Source organism: Phyllostomus discolor, unplaced genomic scaffold (genome assembly GCF_004126475.2).
Source record: "Phyllostomus discolor isolate MPI-MPIP mPhyDis1 unplaced genomic scaffold, mPhyDis1.pri.v3 mPhyDis1_scaffold_46, whole genome shotgun sequence".
Taxonomy (NCBI): Eukaryota; Metazoa; Chordata; class Mammalia; order Chiroptera; family Phyllostomidae; genus Phyllostomus; species Phyllostomus discolor.
In genome coordinates, this window is record NW_023397530.1 from 18,558 (window position 1) to 36,385 (window position 17,828).

The 17,828-nt window shown below is 36.9% G+C and overlaps 1 long non-coding RNA gene and 1 pseudogene across 1 annotated transcript; both read right to left on the minus strand.

Annotated features, from left to right (window-relative positions):
* Nucleotides 1-1,026: 1,026 nt before the first annotated feature.
* LOC118498656 lies at nt 1,027-5,105 on the minus strand. The gene is made up of 2 exons (XR_004901128.1): nt 4,955-5,105; nt 1,027-3,474 (listed from the first exon to the last, which is right to left on the minus strand). It is a non-coding gene; the product is annotated as an uncharacterized LOC118498656 (long non-coding RNA).
* Nucleotides 5,106-14,435: 9,330 nt separating this feature from the next.
* Nucleotides 14,436-15,943, minus strand: LOC114490002 (annotated as a pseudogene).
* Between the last annotated feature and the right edge of the window lie 1,885 nt (nt 15,944-17,828).

Consider the following 17,828-nt stretch of genomic DNA (forward strand, 5'->3'; position numbering starts at 1 on the left):
TGGTACACTGATACAGATGGGTTCCTAGAACACTCACCTAGTGGGGGAAGCTTGTACTACAAGGGGCCCACCTTCCAGAAGATAATTCCAGTATTTTTTTGGTCTCCCCTCAAAAATAATGCATCAATATAGTCTCTTATAATAGGTACTTAGTATATGTCAGGAATATATGTGTTTAAAAATGTATCACATATATATACACATCAATTTTTAAACATGTGTTTTAAACAAACACATGTGTAATTTTATGTCTAATAAAATATCTAATCATCCAAATACAGCTGGGAATTATATAATATGGTCATGTTCCATGGTTTGAACTTCTTTGAATAATCCTTTATAGATCGTATAACCAGTTCATGTGTCAATATTTACCACTTACATGTTATAAAAAGGGAGATTTCTTGATTGAAGAAGGTTGGAAACTATAGTAGCTTGGGGCAAACATGGCCTTTAGAGTCAGATCTGATTTGATCCCCAACTTACCTACGCAGAAGCCGAACACATTTGGGAGTCATGGAACCTCTCTAAACCTTAGTTTTCAGCTTTAAGATAAGGGAGTATATTTAATACAATTTCCAAGCATTAAAAATTAAATAAGATAATGTATGGTTGGCCCTAGCACATAAATATTGATATACACAGCTGACTTTACCTTATTTTAAAGGTGAAACATTTCTATGAACGCTCATGCCCTTTCAGATTGTGCATTGAACAGTGCATTAATGGTGGAAGGAAAGAGATAGTATGTGTCCTCTTAATTAAGTTCCTAGAACAGCCATGTGAGACTCCCGCAGGGAGCATGGTCCTGTCATTAAAGACAGACACACTCATTACAGACCCAGTCACAGGTGAAATAGGGCTAGTGAAAGTGGCATAATAGGGAGATGTGAACAGTTTTATTTTGCTGCATTTGCTCTCCAGAGAGGTGAAGAGTCGCGATGAGTTTTCTACTCTTTAATAAAGACAAATACTTTCCATACATAAACATCCTAGTTTAGACAAGAGGCAGACAGCTGTGAGAGATATGTGAAGACATATTTCAGTTTTATTATCTTTTAGGCATAGATGGGTATGTTAATCCATTTCCACATACAATTCCTGTAATCAAAGATTGGAAGTGAAACTTGAACTGGCGAAACCTGCCTCTTGTGGCCAAAGGATTAAATTGAAGAGAAGCCGCCTTGGAAGTCGAGGACAGTGCACGACCTTCCTCCCTGGCCTCGCTGTGTACGCTCCGCCACTGCTGTCACACAAAGAAGCTTTCCCTTTCATCCAGGCCCTGATTCGGTTGTCCTCACACTGTCCAGCCTTGCCCGGCCAACTTTCTGCTTTCTGTCCATGCTCTGCGTTGTGAATGTTCTGCTCTCTAGGTTACGACAGCTGCTTTTGGACTTACTTTACCACAGCAAGTGAAAGCCAATAAATAATCACAGTATACCCCCTCTTTCCACTGTCGCACTGCTCCCTCCTGCAATCACAGCTTAGGAGATAGACTGACCCTTGATCTCTCACACCAAAAGAAAAGTATTTATATGGAAGTGATATCATTTTAGTGTTCATGGTTTATTATGGAAGCAGGTGTTTAAAATTTTTAGAATTTCTTTAACAAAATTCTAAAAAAGAAAAGGAAAAAGAGAAATCACAGTATTTACAGAGATAACAGGATGGCTTGGCCATGCAAAACAAATAACTTTGGTTTTTCCCCTTTCACTTTGGTTTAAATATAGACCAAAATTCAATTTTCTCCCTACCAAATAAAACTTCAGTAAATCAAAGTTTAGAGGCAAAATAACATATTTTCTTTTTTCCCATAGTATTTTACACAGCTTCGAGTCTAATAGGATATTACGTGTATTTAATCCCTACCAATCCACTACAGGAAGCTTTCATTAAACTGAGTCACTACGGCCCAGGCAGTGAATGGTTTACAAATGTACAATAACATGTGTTTCTAAATAATGCAGAAGTGGCAAAATATTCTCCCTAATCTCCCTCTCACTTTAATCTTCAATTTATTTTTCATCACCTTCATAATTTTTACTTCAACAGTCTAAAAAACAAATACCAGTTTTCCTCTTCCTCCCAAAGAACACAGTTTTATACCTGGAAATCTGATGTTCATTTTCTTTTTCTATAAAGTTATGTAAATCCTGGGACAAAAATGGCTGTGCAGTATTCTCCCAGAATCCAGGCTTCTGCTTGAAAGAACAAAGTTTAAAAGTCTATTCACAAGTAGCTATTGGCCCATATCCAGTCTACTTCAAAAAGTTGCCATTTATACTACCACTCTAAAAAGTTCCTCAAGCATAAAACACGTTTATAAAGTTACAAATTTGAATGTAACTAAAGATACATAGACATTTTATTATTACACTTTTATGTACTGCTTGATAAATTATGTATCAGTTAAAAACACTAAATTATCTCAAGTGCATTCAATATCTGTAGCGTAGTTAACAAAAACACACACGAAAAAATATATATATTCTATATTCTGTGGAAAATAACACAGCTTTGATAATGACCACTGTTAAAAATCTCCAATTCTGACTGATATCTTTTTAAAAAGGAAATAGGTATAATTTTAAGGCAGTGGATAACCCAAAGGATTTAACAATAATTTTTAAATACAGTGATTTACATTGTGATCTATGAAAATGGAAATGTAATCCATGATTTTTTCCAAACTGTACTGTCTCTCACACATAGGGTTTTTTTTTTTTTTTGACAGAAAATAATTTACTAGCAGGAGTATCTAAAGGTAAGTGTTACCCAAATTCTGTTACATTGTTTTCAGTATAGGCAAACATGTAGTTTGGGAGTACTGTCATTATGTATATATGTCTATTCGCATGTGTGATTTGCTTCTGAGAGGCAGCGGGTGGTGCATTCACAGAATCAGCTCATCTGGCATTTATCAATCCGACTCTCTGCCTCCCCCTTTTGTGATAACAATCACGGTTTTGGAATAGGGCAATGTTTGTGTCCCCAGTCTTCACAAGCTGCCACCTTTGGGATTTAGGTGCTTGTGAAAAAGTTTGGGGGCATTACTGATAGCAATCAGAATCAGAAATGTACCTGCTCAGATTATCCATATAAACAAGTGAAATAAAAACATTACATTATATATCAGATTAACAGCAACTCCCAGAACAAAGCTTACAGTGTATAAAAATAGCTACGTAAAAAATTTACAGAAAAGGCAAACCCAAAGAAAATCCTCAGTGCAGACATTTACAGAAAAAAAAAATCAAACCAAATACAACATGGACCTATCATCATGGCTGCCAAAACTTGTTATTGTTTGCAATTTCATTTCATTGTTTGACTTGAGATAATTCTCTGAAATCCTGTGACAGCTTGGTAGAATGAACTGCTTAATATTTGAACCATGAATTGCTGTCAATGTCTTTGTATATGTCTTAAATACAATCCACGTTCATGCTTCATTTGGCCTATATAGTTTTTTCTCTGAAATAACAAAAAAATAATTTAGTAAGTTACCATAGCAATCACTTTTCACCATCAACAGATGCTTTGTACTCAAAGTGACAGGAGTTACTTTACAGGAGACTTTTAAAACTCCATTGTCCCTGAGCCTATCTGTAATCCCAGGCACACAGTGGCTTTTTTGCAAATAATGTTTTGGAATTTTGAGAGTCTTTATTTTTATGAACATTGCTTAATTTATATGAAGATTATAAAGGTTTTCAGGGAAATATTTCATCTTGTTCTCTTCAGGTTAAAAAATTCACGTATCCCTTCAAATCTCTATCTTTTGTGGGCTTTGTTGTCAAGGTCGATCTTCCTTTGAGGATTTACTCTATCCAATTCTGAAGATAACAGAAGGTAAAAATCTATGTTTATGAAAGATTGAAGAATAAACCCCAGAGAATAGGGAAACAAACAGACAAAAAACCCAAACAGGTAGAAATGCTGCCTACCTGACTTCTAATAGAAGGCGAAATAGGGGAAAGAATCTAGTTCTTACTTCTTTCTCCCAATCAGCTGGAGATGCTGGTTTGCAGATTTTAAAAGTGTCCTACTTAAACTCTTCTTTTCCCTTTCCTGTGTGCATCCTTCCGATTGCAATTTTGTTCCCATGCCCATATCTTCTCTGTGCGATTGTCTGGGTGATGCACTGAAATTGTGACTACAGCTCATTTATAATGAGTCAAAGTTTCACTGAGATCGATGGGGATTTTAATTTCAGATAAGTAAACCATAGGAACAGTTATTCTCACTCAGGGGCACACAGAATAACTTGTCCAACTGACTTCTCTTAAAAAATCACACTCATATAGTTATTCTATATAAATGCATGCAATACCTGTAATATTTACATATGTATTATACACATGCATATATGGGCATATACAGACACATATATACATACACATATATATGTATATATACACACACTATCTGCAAAAGTGTGTGTGTGCATACACACAAATTTGTTAGCACTTTCATTAAAATAATTTGGGAGATGGCTGTATAAACACTCTGACATTCCTAAGTATCTTAAATTGTTGGATTAAGATTTTTATATTTCAAAATTATTCTCATAATTGCTTTTAAAAATAAATTTAAAGTATTAGAATCAGCACTCATCCAACCAAAATATCAATTTATAAAATTAAGCTTCTTTGAACTCAGCAAAATTTGTGCAGCCAAGAGAATACAAAATGCTAATTAAATGTTAAAATCTCAAAATTAATTTTAATTATTCAGAGGATAATAATTATTTGTTTGGAGGATAGGGAAATGGTTGAGATTACATTCCTCTGAGAACACCTGAATTACCAAAGTTTGATTTTGAAAAACTCCTCTCCTGTTTTAAAAGCCTTAATGATGAAACATCATAATGTCAAGGCATTCCCTCGCATCTCAAAGGGTGTTTCATACTTCCTTGGGAATTATTTCTGTAAGCCTCACACAGCCTACTCACCTGGACAACAATGAAAACAGCTTGTCTCTTAGGCTTCTGTTTTGTGATTGTTTTCTTCTAACTTTTTATTTTCCTCCAGATTACCAAGGTCCTTGTTTACATGTTTAGATGCGGTCCTACAAAGGAATGAAATTACACATTATTACATTGACATACACACATTATTCTTTTCAAAAAAATTTAGCATTAACATGAATGCATCTTTGAAAAGCAGGTGTTTTACACTGAATACAGGCGGATCATCAGCGTGAACCATTCCACATCTGGGAGCCTTGATTGGTAACAGACCCCATTTCAATGTACACCAGGAGAAAAAAGAAACCCACTATTTGGACAACAGACTATACATACTTAGTTGCATCATCTTTTTGGCTGGGTTGTTTTTTTCTCCCCTTTCTGAAAAGTAATTATTATCACTTGATAGTAAAAATTTTTATTCTGGGCAAACAGTTTCTGGCAAAAATTTTCTGAGGAAGTTTCATGAGGCCCTTTTCCTTTTTAGCATTCTCTACTATGCATCCATGTTGAGTCAATCCCCTGTATCTTTTTGTTATGGATTCTGTTTATTGGATAAATCAAAAGCAAGATTAAAAAGAGACCCAGCCCAGGCCAGGTGGCTCGAGTGGTTAGAGTGTAGTCTCCTACACCAAAAGGCTGCAGGTTCAATTCCTGGTCAGGGTGTATACAAAAGGCAACCAATCGATGTTTCTCTCTCGCACTGATGTTTCTCTCTGTCTCTGTTTCTCTCTCACTCTCTTCCTCTTTCTCTAAATCAATGAGCACATCCTCAAGTGAGAAAAAAAAAACAGAATGAGAGCCAAGTTTATGACAGAAGGTTGGCAGCAGCTGCAGCTAAAGCAGCTCCAGTGTGGTGGTTTTCGAATAGAGGTCATGGATCAGCAGTATCAACACCCCTGGGAACTTGACAGGAGTGCAAATTCAAAGGCCCAGCGACCGAACTATGAAAACAGAAACTCTGGGGTTGGGGCATGCAATCCAGGATAAACAAGACCTAGTAGTTTGGCTGCACACTGAAGTTTGAGAACCACCGCCCTAGTGGCTGCTGTGGTTTCACATGGCTGACTAGGTTCCATCCTTTAAGAGCTGAAACCAGGCACCCAGCGAAATTCTTTCTTGGTTTGGTGACCACTAAGGAGAAATCAAATACTGTATTTCCAAGAGTGTCTCATTTGCTTTCCTGTTTCCCTCCTGCTCTCCCTCCCTCCATCTTTTCCTCCCTTCCTCCCTTCTTTCTTTCCCTAACTTACTCAGCCCCTATTGTAAGCATGTCAGGGAGATCACAGTGATATGTATGGTACTTCAAATTATCATTGCCATGTAATTCCTAGTAATTCTTCTACTTTTAAAAAATAACATAATCCTAGAAGCTAGAGTAGAATGGAGTAGAAAACTCTATTTTCTCTAAAAGCATTTTTAGTTTCTAAATAGAATTTCTTAACTCATTTGCCAAGAATCACAATCTTACTAGAAAGAGGGTTATAATGGTGTATGACATATGTCCAAGTGAGAGAGAGACACACATAGCTCCTTGACGCTGGGACATTCCTTATGTTTGGCATACATTTAATCTGTGATTTAAAAATTCTCAGTTTAACTTAAACTATAGGCATCCAAAGCTATGAATAAGGCAGAGGAGAAACCTCAAACTCTGTCATCATGATTAAGTCCTATCGTATGTGATGGAACTCTACAAGAAAGGTATTTAACAATGTAAATGAAAACACATTGTAAGTTTGAGTCTGTATCTTGAGTTATATATATTCACATAAGTACCTTCTATCTTATACTAAAATGGTACATCACAGTGAATGGCCACCTCTTTATCACATATATTTTCCAGGCAAGTAAAGAATAATATATAGCTCTGGCTGGTGTGGATCAGTGGATTGAGAGCCAGCCTACGAACCAGTGTTGACTTTCAATTCCCATTTAGGGCACCTGCCTGGGTTGCAGGCCAGGTCCCCAGTCGGGGGCACTCAAGAGGCAACTGCACATTGATGTTTCTCCCCTCTTTCTCCCTCCCTTCACCTCTCTTTAAAAATAAATAAAATATATTTTTTAAAAGAATAATATACATGTATGTATATGTATCTTAAATATACACTTACTATCTACTGCCCACACATACAAGAAGGTCTGTCTGGCAAAAGTCCAGCCATTGCTAATATAACAAGAACAGTTTGTGCGACATCGATGTAACCTGGCAGCCAAGGAGAGTGGACTGGAATGCTCTTGCTCGAATAATGATGACTTCACTGTACTAGTCAGTGGGGGCAGTAGACGCCATTGAGAGAGCATGTGTACTGTGTGGCCATCACATTAAAAATGACTGAGTGAGTAGAGCAACAAATCTGCATCAAATTTTGTGATAAGATTGAACATTCCTCTGCAGAAACTATTTGGATGACTCAGAAGGCTGAAGCTATGTGCAACTAGTAATTGGCAGCTTCATCGCAACAATGCACCTGCTCAGGCATTGTGTCTTGTATAGAAAAATCAAATTACCCAGGTGACTCAGATCCCCTACAGCACAGATTTGCTGCCCTGTGACTTCTGGCTTTTCCCCAAACTAAAATCACTCTTAAAAGGGAAGAGATTTCAGACCATTGATAAGATTAAAAAAAATACAATGGGACAACTGATGGCAAACTATGTGAGGCCCCAAGGCCCCAAGTAGGTGCCTACTTTGAAAGGGACTGAAGCACCACTGTCCTAGTACAATGTTTCTTGTCTCTTTTTCAACAAATGTATCTATTTTTCATAGTGAATGGCTGGATACTTTTGGGATAGACTTCACATATGTCACCACGACATGAGGTCTATTCTCTTGTGCTAATAAGTTACATTATTAACAGCTAATAAAATATTAGTAATTTCAACAGTGGAATGCGAGGTGTGGTAAATTAGAATGCTTGCTAAGAAATTTCTTTAAAGCCTGGCCTTTCTTTAAACCTATAAATCCTTTAAAATTTTGTTTTGTTGAAGAGTAATATCCACATAAGGTAATGTACCAATCATGATAGTACAGTTCAATAAATTCTCAAAAGCTGGATGCACGAATGCACCCTATACCCAGCTTATGCAACAGAATAGCTGCGGACCTTGAAGTGCCACATTGTGGTGCTCCCTGCCAGTCACTGTCACCTCGCAAAGGTCACCGCAATCCCAACTTCCCAAAGAAGAGTTCTACCTGTTCTTGTCATTTGAATCTAAATGGAATCACAACACATGTATTCGTTTTGTCTGTGTTTTGTTTAAACTCAAACTTTGTTTGTGATGTTCTTATATAACACTGCATGCAATTGTAGGTATTCTATTCTCATTGTTGTATAGCTTGTCATGAGGTAAATAAATCATAAATTATTTATATATTTTACTGGTGATGGACAATCTTGCTCTTTGTTCTTTCCAGGATTTCATACATATGTAAGTTAGATCTTTGTGTGTCCCATGTCTTTTACATTCTGATGTGTCATATGTCTTCTTTTCCCTTCCTGTGCTTCAGTCTGGGTGTTCCCCACTGATCTGTATGCCACCTTACTTCTCTTGTGTTCTGCTGTGGCCAATCTGTTCTCAACTTCATCCACCAAAATCTTATTTTTCAATATTACAGTCCCAGGTCTAAAATGTCTATTTGATTGTAAAACATTTTATAATGTATTTAACTCCTTATTTCATTCATCTTCAATGACCATCTTTTCTTCCACTTTTGAGATATTAAGAGTTATTTTAATACCCTGGTCAGTTAACTATAGCATCTAAATCATGCCTGAATCTGTTTGTCTACTTTTTCTCTTGATTATTGATTGTATTGACTTTTTGCATATCTAGTCCTTTTTTTTTTGCATGTCTTACTTTCTCCAGCCCCGAAATACAGAAATCCATCTCTTTTCTTTGGATAGTTTCCACCAAAATCCCCAGCCCTCTGTATCATGACACTCCCTGATAAGGGCAAACTCTTTCTTCTCAACATGAGTATAATAAACCCCTTGAAAATAAGGACAGGTTTTCTTTTTATTTTACCCACAGCACATAATACACTGAATGAATATGGAGGTAGCCAAAATATGTATCTTTTGATGAACTGAACTGATCTCACTGCAAAAGTATTTTTTCTTCACTATGATGTTCTTTTATAAAAATTATTTTTCTTTTATTGGTTCTAGAGAAAAGAGAAGGGAGAGACAGGGAAGGAGAGAATTTTCGATGTGAGAATCATTGCTTCCTGCATGCGTACCAAGCGAGGGCCAAACCCACAACCCAGGCATGTGTCCTGATCCAGAACTGAACCCATGACCTTCTGTTTTGCAGGATGACACCCAGCCAACTGAGCCACCCTGGCCCAGATCACTATGATGCTCTTAACAAAATTTTCTTTTATCTAGCTTACTACATTGTTAGAGTGTAGTATACAATACATATAACATAGAAAATATGTGTTAATTGGTTGTTTGTATTCATATCTATGCCCTTTTACTGTTCCTTATGATACCAGAATTCACCAATATAAAGTTCATACATACCCAGCTGCTTTCTTTCTGACAAGTAAAATAGAGAGGATACTACTGTGAGTGGCAGAACTTGAGTGATGTCTTACTCCAATCATTTCAAATAAAACTGCAGAAAATTATATGCATAAACATGTACCTTGATTATTCTAATAGCTCCTAAATATATACTCTAACATATACTTATAACTATAATTTTGTAAATCAGTAAGATATTGTGGCAATGAAGGAAAGAATCATGATTCTCAAAAGCCTCTTCTTTCCTCTCCTTTCTTTTATTCTGCTTGTATTCTCTCAGCCCTCTGATTTTTTCCTTCATTCTTTTTCTCTTTACTTCTCCTTTGTCTGTATGTCTCTTTTTCTCTTTCAAACTCACTTCATTAACTACTATTCTTCACCCCTAATGTGAAAATTCCAACCTATTGGAGCCATCAGAGAGAGAGTGATAGATAAACAAGCCACTGTTCTGTAGGCATAGCCTACTGAATAAATAAAATTTTTCTAATTGTAATAAATCAATTTTGCAATTTTGATTTTTTTCAACTTGCTTTGACCTGCTTGGGAAAGAGGAAGGTATACTATGGTTGAAGACAATGATTTTACAGCTTTGATATAAAGCATGCATTGTAAGAAATTTGGGTTCTAAGACACATAGATCAATAGAACAGAATAGAGAGCCCAGAAATAAACCCATGTCTCTATGGTCATTAATATTTGACAAAGGGGGGGCAGAAGCATAAAATGGAGTAAAAATAGCCTCTTCAACAAATGAGAGCTGGACAGCTATATGTAAAAAATTGAAACTCGACCACCAACTTATACCATACACAAAAATAAGCTTAAGATAGATAAAAGACTTAGACATAAGCCGTGATACCATAAAAGTCCTAGAGGAGAACATAGGAAAATTTCAGGTATTCCACACAGCACTATTTTCACTGATACATCTCCTAAAGCAAGGGACATAAAAGAAAGAATAAACAAATGGGACTTCATCAAAATAAAAGGCTTCTGCATGGCTAAAGAAAACACCAGCAAATAAAAGGGAACCAACTGTATGAGAAAATATATTTGCCAATGATACCCTCTGGCAAGGGTTTAATCTCCAAAATATATAAATAACTCACTCAATTCTACTCCAGGAAGATAAAAAATCCAATTAAAAAATGGGCAAAGGACCTGAACAAACACTTTTCCAAGGAGTACATACAGAGGGCCCAGAGACATATGAAAGGATTCTCAGCATCACTAACCATCAGAGAGATGCAAATTAAAACTATGATCAGATTCCACTTCACACTGACCAGAATGGCAATCAAACACAAATTAACAAACAAGTGCTGGTGAGGATGTGGAGAAGGGACCCTAGTACACTGTTGGTAGGAATGCAGACTGGTGCAGCCACTGTGGAAAACAGTATGGAATTGCCTTGTAAAACTAAAGATGGAACTGTCTTTTGACCTGGCAATCCTGCTGCTGGGATTATATCCTAAGAACCCTGAAACACCAATCCAAAAGAACCTATGCACCCCAGTGTTCATAGCAGCACAATTTACAATAGTCAAGTGCTGGAAGCAACCAAGTGCCAATCAGTAATGAGTGAATCAAAAAACTGTGGTACATTTACATGATGGAATACTACGCAGCAGAAATAAAGAAGGAACTCCTATTCTTTGTGACAGCATGGATGGGACTGAAGAGCATTATGCTAAGTGAAATAAGCCAGGTGGTAAAAGACAAATACCACATGATCTCACCTATAAGTGGAACCTAATGAACAAAACAAACAAGCAAGCAAAATATAACCAGAGACACTGAAATAAAGAACAAATTGATAGTAACCAGAAGGGGGGTAATGGGGGAAAGAAGGGGAAGTGTCATCAAGGAACATGTATAAAGGACCCCTGGGCAAAGCCAAAGGCGGGGAGGAGGATTGAGGATGGGAGGTGGAGGAAGTGGTGACAACTGTACTTGAACAACGATAAAAAAATCCAAAAAACATAATTTTGGTTCTGGCAATGGTTTTTTAAAACCTTGCATTTTGTTAATCCTTACATTTATGACAACTGCAAATTGTCAGAAAAATAGAGAATAAACTATTTGACTAAACTGGAAAATAAAAAGAAGTAGAAACTAAAAGGAATTAGATCCTTATACTGGGTGATCTCCATTGTCACATAGCATTTCCTCCAAGGGCATTTGCCAGCTGGAGAGACATAGGCTAATGAAAACAAAAGCTGGCAATCAAGGGGGGAAAACTCAGAAAGGAGAAAGCCAGAGTCAAGAGGGCCCCAGACTTGTGTATAAAATACAATATTTCTTAGGTGATCCCTAAACTGTGTGTCTGTGGGAGAAATTTCACATAGTCTAGTAGAAGGCCTAAAAACTTGACATAGGTTTAGCTGCTACCCACACAGAAACAAAGGTTGTAGTTGAAGTTCACCAAGCCATAATTTCTCAACGAACATATCAGCCTTTCTATTAAAATCCCAGAAAAGCCACCTGAAGATGATGTGTCAATATTTAGCATTCACCCTAAGACATCTGCCATATAAAATATAAAAGTAACCTTTGAAGATTAAAAAAATCAGCCAGTAAAAAATAATACCTGCTGTGAAAAACAATCTATATCCTTTAGGAGAATATGACAGAAACTAGAATCTCTACAGCATATCACACCAAAAACACTAGTATATAATTAAAAAGTTACCATATACAAAAAAAATTGAAAAATGTAACCTAAATTTCAGAGAATGCCCTTGGATAACAGAGAGCTTAGAATTAGCAGGCAAGAACTTTAAATGTTATTATATCACATCTTTAAAGACTTAGAGAAAAATAGAGAAAAATTTTATGGTAACAATAAGAGAACAGATAGAAATATCAGCACATAAAAGGAAGCAAAAATAATTCTCCAAATTAAAACCACCATATTGGAAGTTGTCTTATCATCAGATTGGAGGTGACAGAAGAAAGTCTCAGTAGTGAATTTAAGGTCAAAAATACAAATTATATATTCTCCAAAGAGAGAGAGACAGTAGAAAAACAGCAGATTCCCAGTGGGACAATGTTGTTTAGACTAATATACGTGTAATTGGAATCCCAACAGGAGAAGCAAAAGAGAATGGGCAGAAAAACATTTTAAGAAACAATAAGCATATTCTCAGGTTTACTGATCTATATTAACCTGCAAATCCAAAATGCTCAGCAACCCCCAAAAGGAATGATAAAAGGAAATACAAAAAGAATGACATGGAAGTAGCCATGGAAAGTTTGTTCAGAAAAACAATGACAGAAATAACAGCTAGTGTCTCATCAGGAAAAATGTGTAACAAAGGAAATTAAACATACTTCAAATGCTGAAAAAAGCTCTCAAACCAGAATTTTACATCCAATAAAAAGACTCCTAATTCAAAGCAAAGCAAAGACATATTAAATTGAATGAAGAAAGACTATTGAAATCATCAGTAACAGACCTGTCTAAAATAAGCATTAAAGGAGGTTCTGTGATTGAAGGAAAATGACACTAGGTGGAAAGTCATATATACAGGGAAGAATAAATATAGACTGCATATATGTAGTGAAATATAGATACTGTTAAATTTTTTTTACAAAGACAACCATTTAATTCTATATGAGGTTTGTCCAGAAGGTACCCAGCCATGTACTATGAAAAATAGAGACATTTATTGAAGAAGATATAAGACACAAGAAACATTGTATATAGGACAATGATGCCTCATTTCCCTTTGAAGTAGGCACCTTGGGACCCCACACAGCTCTCCCAAAAGACACCAGCTACCCCATTGTTTTTTTCCTGAATCTCATCAATGGTTTGAAATCTCTTCCCTTTCAAAGGTTGTTTTAGTTTTGGGAAAAGCTAGAAGTCACAAGGTGCCAAATCTGTGCTGTAGGGGGGCTAAGTCACCTGGGTGTTTGATGTTTCATCAAAAAAACCTGCACAAGATGTGATACATGAGCAGATGCATTGTCGTGATAAAGTTGCCAGTCACCAGCTGCCCATAGCTGTGGTCCTTTTTGTGGTATTGCATCCCTCAGCCAACAAAGCACATTGAGGTAGTACTTCTTATTAACTGTTTGGCCTGGAGGAGTGTACTTGTGGTGGACAACACCTTCCCAATCAAAACACAGTTAACATGGTCTTGATCTTATTGTGACTTTGCTGCGCTTTCTTCAGGCATGGAGAACCAAGTGACTTCCACTGGGCTGACTGAGCCTTCGTTTCTGGATCATAGCTGTAGACCCACGATTCATGTCCAGTTATGACCTTTTTGAGGAAATCCAGTTCATTTGTAGTGGCTTGAATCAAGCCATTAGCAACTGCAGCACAATGTTCCTTCTGCTGTGGTAGCAGAAGCCACGGAGTAAATTTTGCCACAAGACATTTTCTCCAAGATCCTGTGTCAGAATCTTGGACAGTAGTTTTTGGAATCCCCAGATCAGTTTCTAGTTCTCACACTGTCAGCTGCTGATCTTTGTTGCCTGAAGCCCATGTACATTCAACATTCTCAGATGTTCTGCTTGTTGCAGACCTTCCAGAATGTGGATCACTTTCAACAGACTCTTGACCATCTTTGAAGCATTTGTGCAACATTTTTATTTGTACTTCACTCACTGCATCATCCCCCAAGTCCTTCTGAATCATCTAAATAGTTTCTGCTGAGGAATGTTCAAGCTTAACACAAAATTTGATGCATATTTGTTGCGTTACTGGTTCAGTCATTTTGAATGTGAAGTCCACACAGTACACATGCTCACTCAATGGTGTCTACCACCCACAATGACTAGAATAGTGAAGTCGTCACTGAGTAGTATAGTGAAGTCATCCTTGTTCATGCATGTGCATTCCAGTCCATTCTCCTTGGCTGCCAAGTTACATCAATGCCTCACAAACCATTCTCATTATATTAACAATGGCTGGACTTTTCTAGACAGACCTCATATATATTAACATATATATGTATAAAATGCATTATATGTAAGACACTTTCTTGAAACATTATTTTATTTGGTCTCTTCCACCCTTTTTGCTATTGTAGTCATATCCACCACAACTGCATATACTATAAACCTCACACTATGATGATATGGAAGAGGTTAATAAAATTATAATGGTAAAAGAATTTCAGGTCATTATATAAGTAGGATGTTATTAATCTTCCTTATAGTAATCCCAAGAACAACCACAATAAAGAACTACAAAGAGGTATAGTTAAAAGACCAGTAGAGCAATTAAAATGTAATATTAACACTTATTTGAGTACCTGAAAGCAGGAAAAGAGGAACAGAGGACAACTAAGAAAAGAAATAGGGAGATGGTTATCTTAACTCTATCAATAATTAAGTCAAATGGAACTTTGTGAAACCCTCCATTTAGAAGTTAGAGATTGTCAGACTATACAATGCAGAAGCAGTAAATGCTTTATAGCAGGGGTTATGGTTTTGTTTTATTTTTTTCCTGAAAGGTTCAGATAGCAAATATTTTAGGCTTGCGGTCCATATGATTTTTGTTCCAGGCCTTCAACTTTGGCAGTGAAGTATGAAAGTCAGACAGTATGCAAAGAAATGGGCATGGCTGAGATCCTATAAAACTTTATTTAAAAAATGAGGCAAGAGCCTGGGGTCATAGTTGGGTCAGCCTCACTACATATAGGTGTGGTTTAAATATGAGGAGATAAACAATTAAAATAAAAGGATGGAAAAGAAACGCATGTCAAGAGTACACTGATGAAAGCCATGTAGCTATATTCATATCAGGCAATGGAACATTCAACACAAGCAATATTATAGTGATAATAAGAGACATTTCATAATCATAGCAGGTTCAACACCTGAAAAAGTCATAGCAACTCTAAGTGTCTGTACCTAATGAAAGAATACAGCAAAACTGGTGGAACTTAAGGGAGACATAGACAAATACACAATCTTTTTTTCAGTATTAATGTAAATTTATCAAACAGAAGTTCAACTTACATTTTTCAAAATATTACCGTACTGGGTCTTAATGAGAGCTAATCATGGTCAAAATTGTTGTGTTGAAACTTACATGAATGTTTGATGGCAATCTATATACATTCAGTTTTGGGTGTAACGTGCTTTGGCTATAAGAAAGAATATTCAGTCTACTTCACTAACAGGAATGCCCTTTAATGCTGGGATGGCCTCTTTTTCGTGTTTCTTCTGCTGTGGATCTTTAAGAACAGTTACCTGTGACTGTATGAATGGAGCTGAGGGGTGGGTACTTGTCCTGTTCACTCCAAATAAGAGTACATACCTGATTACTACAGTACTGAAGGACAGACGGGCAATGCAACTGCAAATAGGTTAAATCTAAAGAATTTAGCCATTTAGGTATAAATGTCCACACAAGATACAGTGTGAAGCCAAACTGGAAGCTTAAGAAAAGAACAAAGCCATAAACCACTTCTTTGGGCAATGACGTTCATGATTTTCCACTACACTTCCCTGTGGCTTTAGACAATCTTAGCATGAAGTCCCCTGCACAAGTGCAGACTGGGAGCAATAGCAGGGGGAGAGTCAAAACTAAGTGAAAGGTCAAGTGGCCACTGCGCACCCACCCAGGCCAGCTCAAATAAATTTGTATAAAAATTATCCGTGGGTTTAGATGTTCTTTCCATGACAAATACATTCTGGCGGCCCATGGTGAGTTGTGGGAAGCCTTTCCTTAGGGCAGCGTGACATGAGTAGGGTCTCTCTTTCACGGTCCTTGAGGACCTCTGCATGTCTGGCCTTGTAACAGATTGGCTGCATGAGGTTGGGTAAAAACCAGACCCTCTCTGGGACCCAGCTGTCTCATCTTGCAAGGGAGTGGGTCAGTGCGATACACCCAGCAGCAGCCCTCTGTGGTCAGTCACCACTCTTCCGGTCTACCTCTGGAGTATTCTGGAACCATCGCTCACTGGCTTGTGAGAACCGACGGTTACATTTTCAGGAATTCTGTAAGCCAGTTGTTACACACAACCATTATTAAAAATTAGGTTATATAACCTTTTAGTTTTAAAAATCATATTTTTTATTATCTTTTATTGATTATGCTATTATAGTTGTCCTGATTTTCCCCCTTTTCCCCCTCTCCACCCTGCACCTCCCACTCCCCCAGGCTATCCCCCCCCCTTCATGTCCATGGGTCATGTGTAGGTTCTTTGGCTACTCCATTTCCTATATTGCATTAACATCCCCATGTTTATTCTCTAACTACCTATTTGTACTTCTTAATCCCCTCACCTCTTCTCCCATTCGCCCATACATACCTCCTGTCTGGCAACCATCAAAATGCTCTCTGTAACCATAATTCTGTCTCTGTTCCTTTTGTTTGCTTAGTTTGTTTTTTTTTTTTTTTAGATTCAATTGTTAATAGATGTGTATATTTTTGCCATTTTATTGTGCATAGTTTTGATCTTTTTCTTAAGTAAGTCTCTAACATTTCATATAATAACAGTTTGGTGAATTCCTTTAGTTTTTTTGCTAGTTACTTCATGGGGAGTTCCCATAAGACTGTCAGCTGATTTCTCTAAAGAAACTTCAGGCTAGAAAGGATGACCAGAAATATTCAAAGTCATGAAAAGCAGGGACCTATAGCCAAGATTACTCTATGCAGCACAGATATCATTTAGAATCAAAGGGCAAATAAAGAAAAAGTACACAATCTTATTTAGAGAATTCAATGAACTTTTCTCAGTAGCTGATTTAAGATTAATGGATCAAAATTCATTGTGCATGATCATGATAAGATAGCTAGTACTGGGCAGCTCTAGTATTGGAAATGAATTATAACCTTATCTTATACATGAAGGGACTTTAAGTAATTCAAAAAAATTGTAAAGATAAGGTTTAAACAAACAATGATCTAATTTAACCTAACATACAGCTATAGAACACTCTCTACCCATCAACCACCAAATATATATTTTTAAGTGTCCACATAGCATCTACCAGGAAATACTGCATGCCTGAATGTCAGACTAAAAGAATAAATCTCGCCCTGGCTGGCGTAGCTCAGTGGATTGAGCGCGGGCTGTGAACCAGTCATCACAGGTTCGATTCCCAGTCAGGGCACACGCCTAGGTTGCAGGCCATGGCCCCCAGCAACCACACATTGATGTTTCTCTCTTTCTCTCTCCCTTCCCTTTCTAAAAATAAATAAATAAAATCTTTAAAAAAAGCTTAAAAAAAAGAAAAATCTCAATGCATTTCAGAAGAGTAAAAAGCATACTGAATAAGTTGTCTTAGCAAAACAATGAAATGAGAAATGTTTGGAATATAATACAGTTCTAGTTACATGGCTCCACATAAAAAAAGCAATT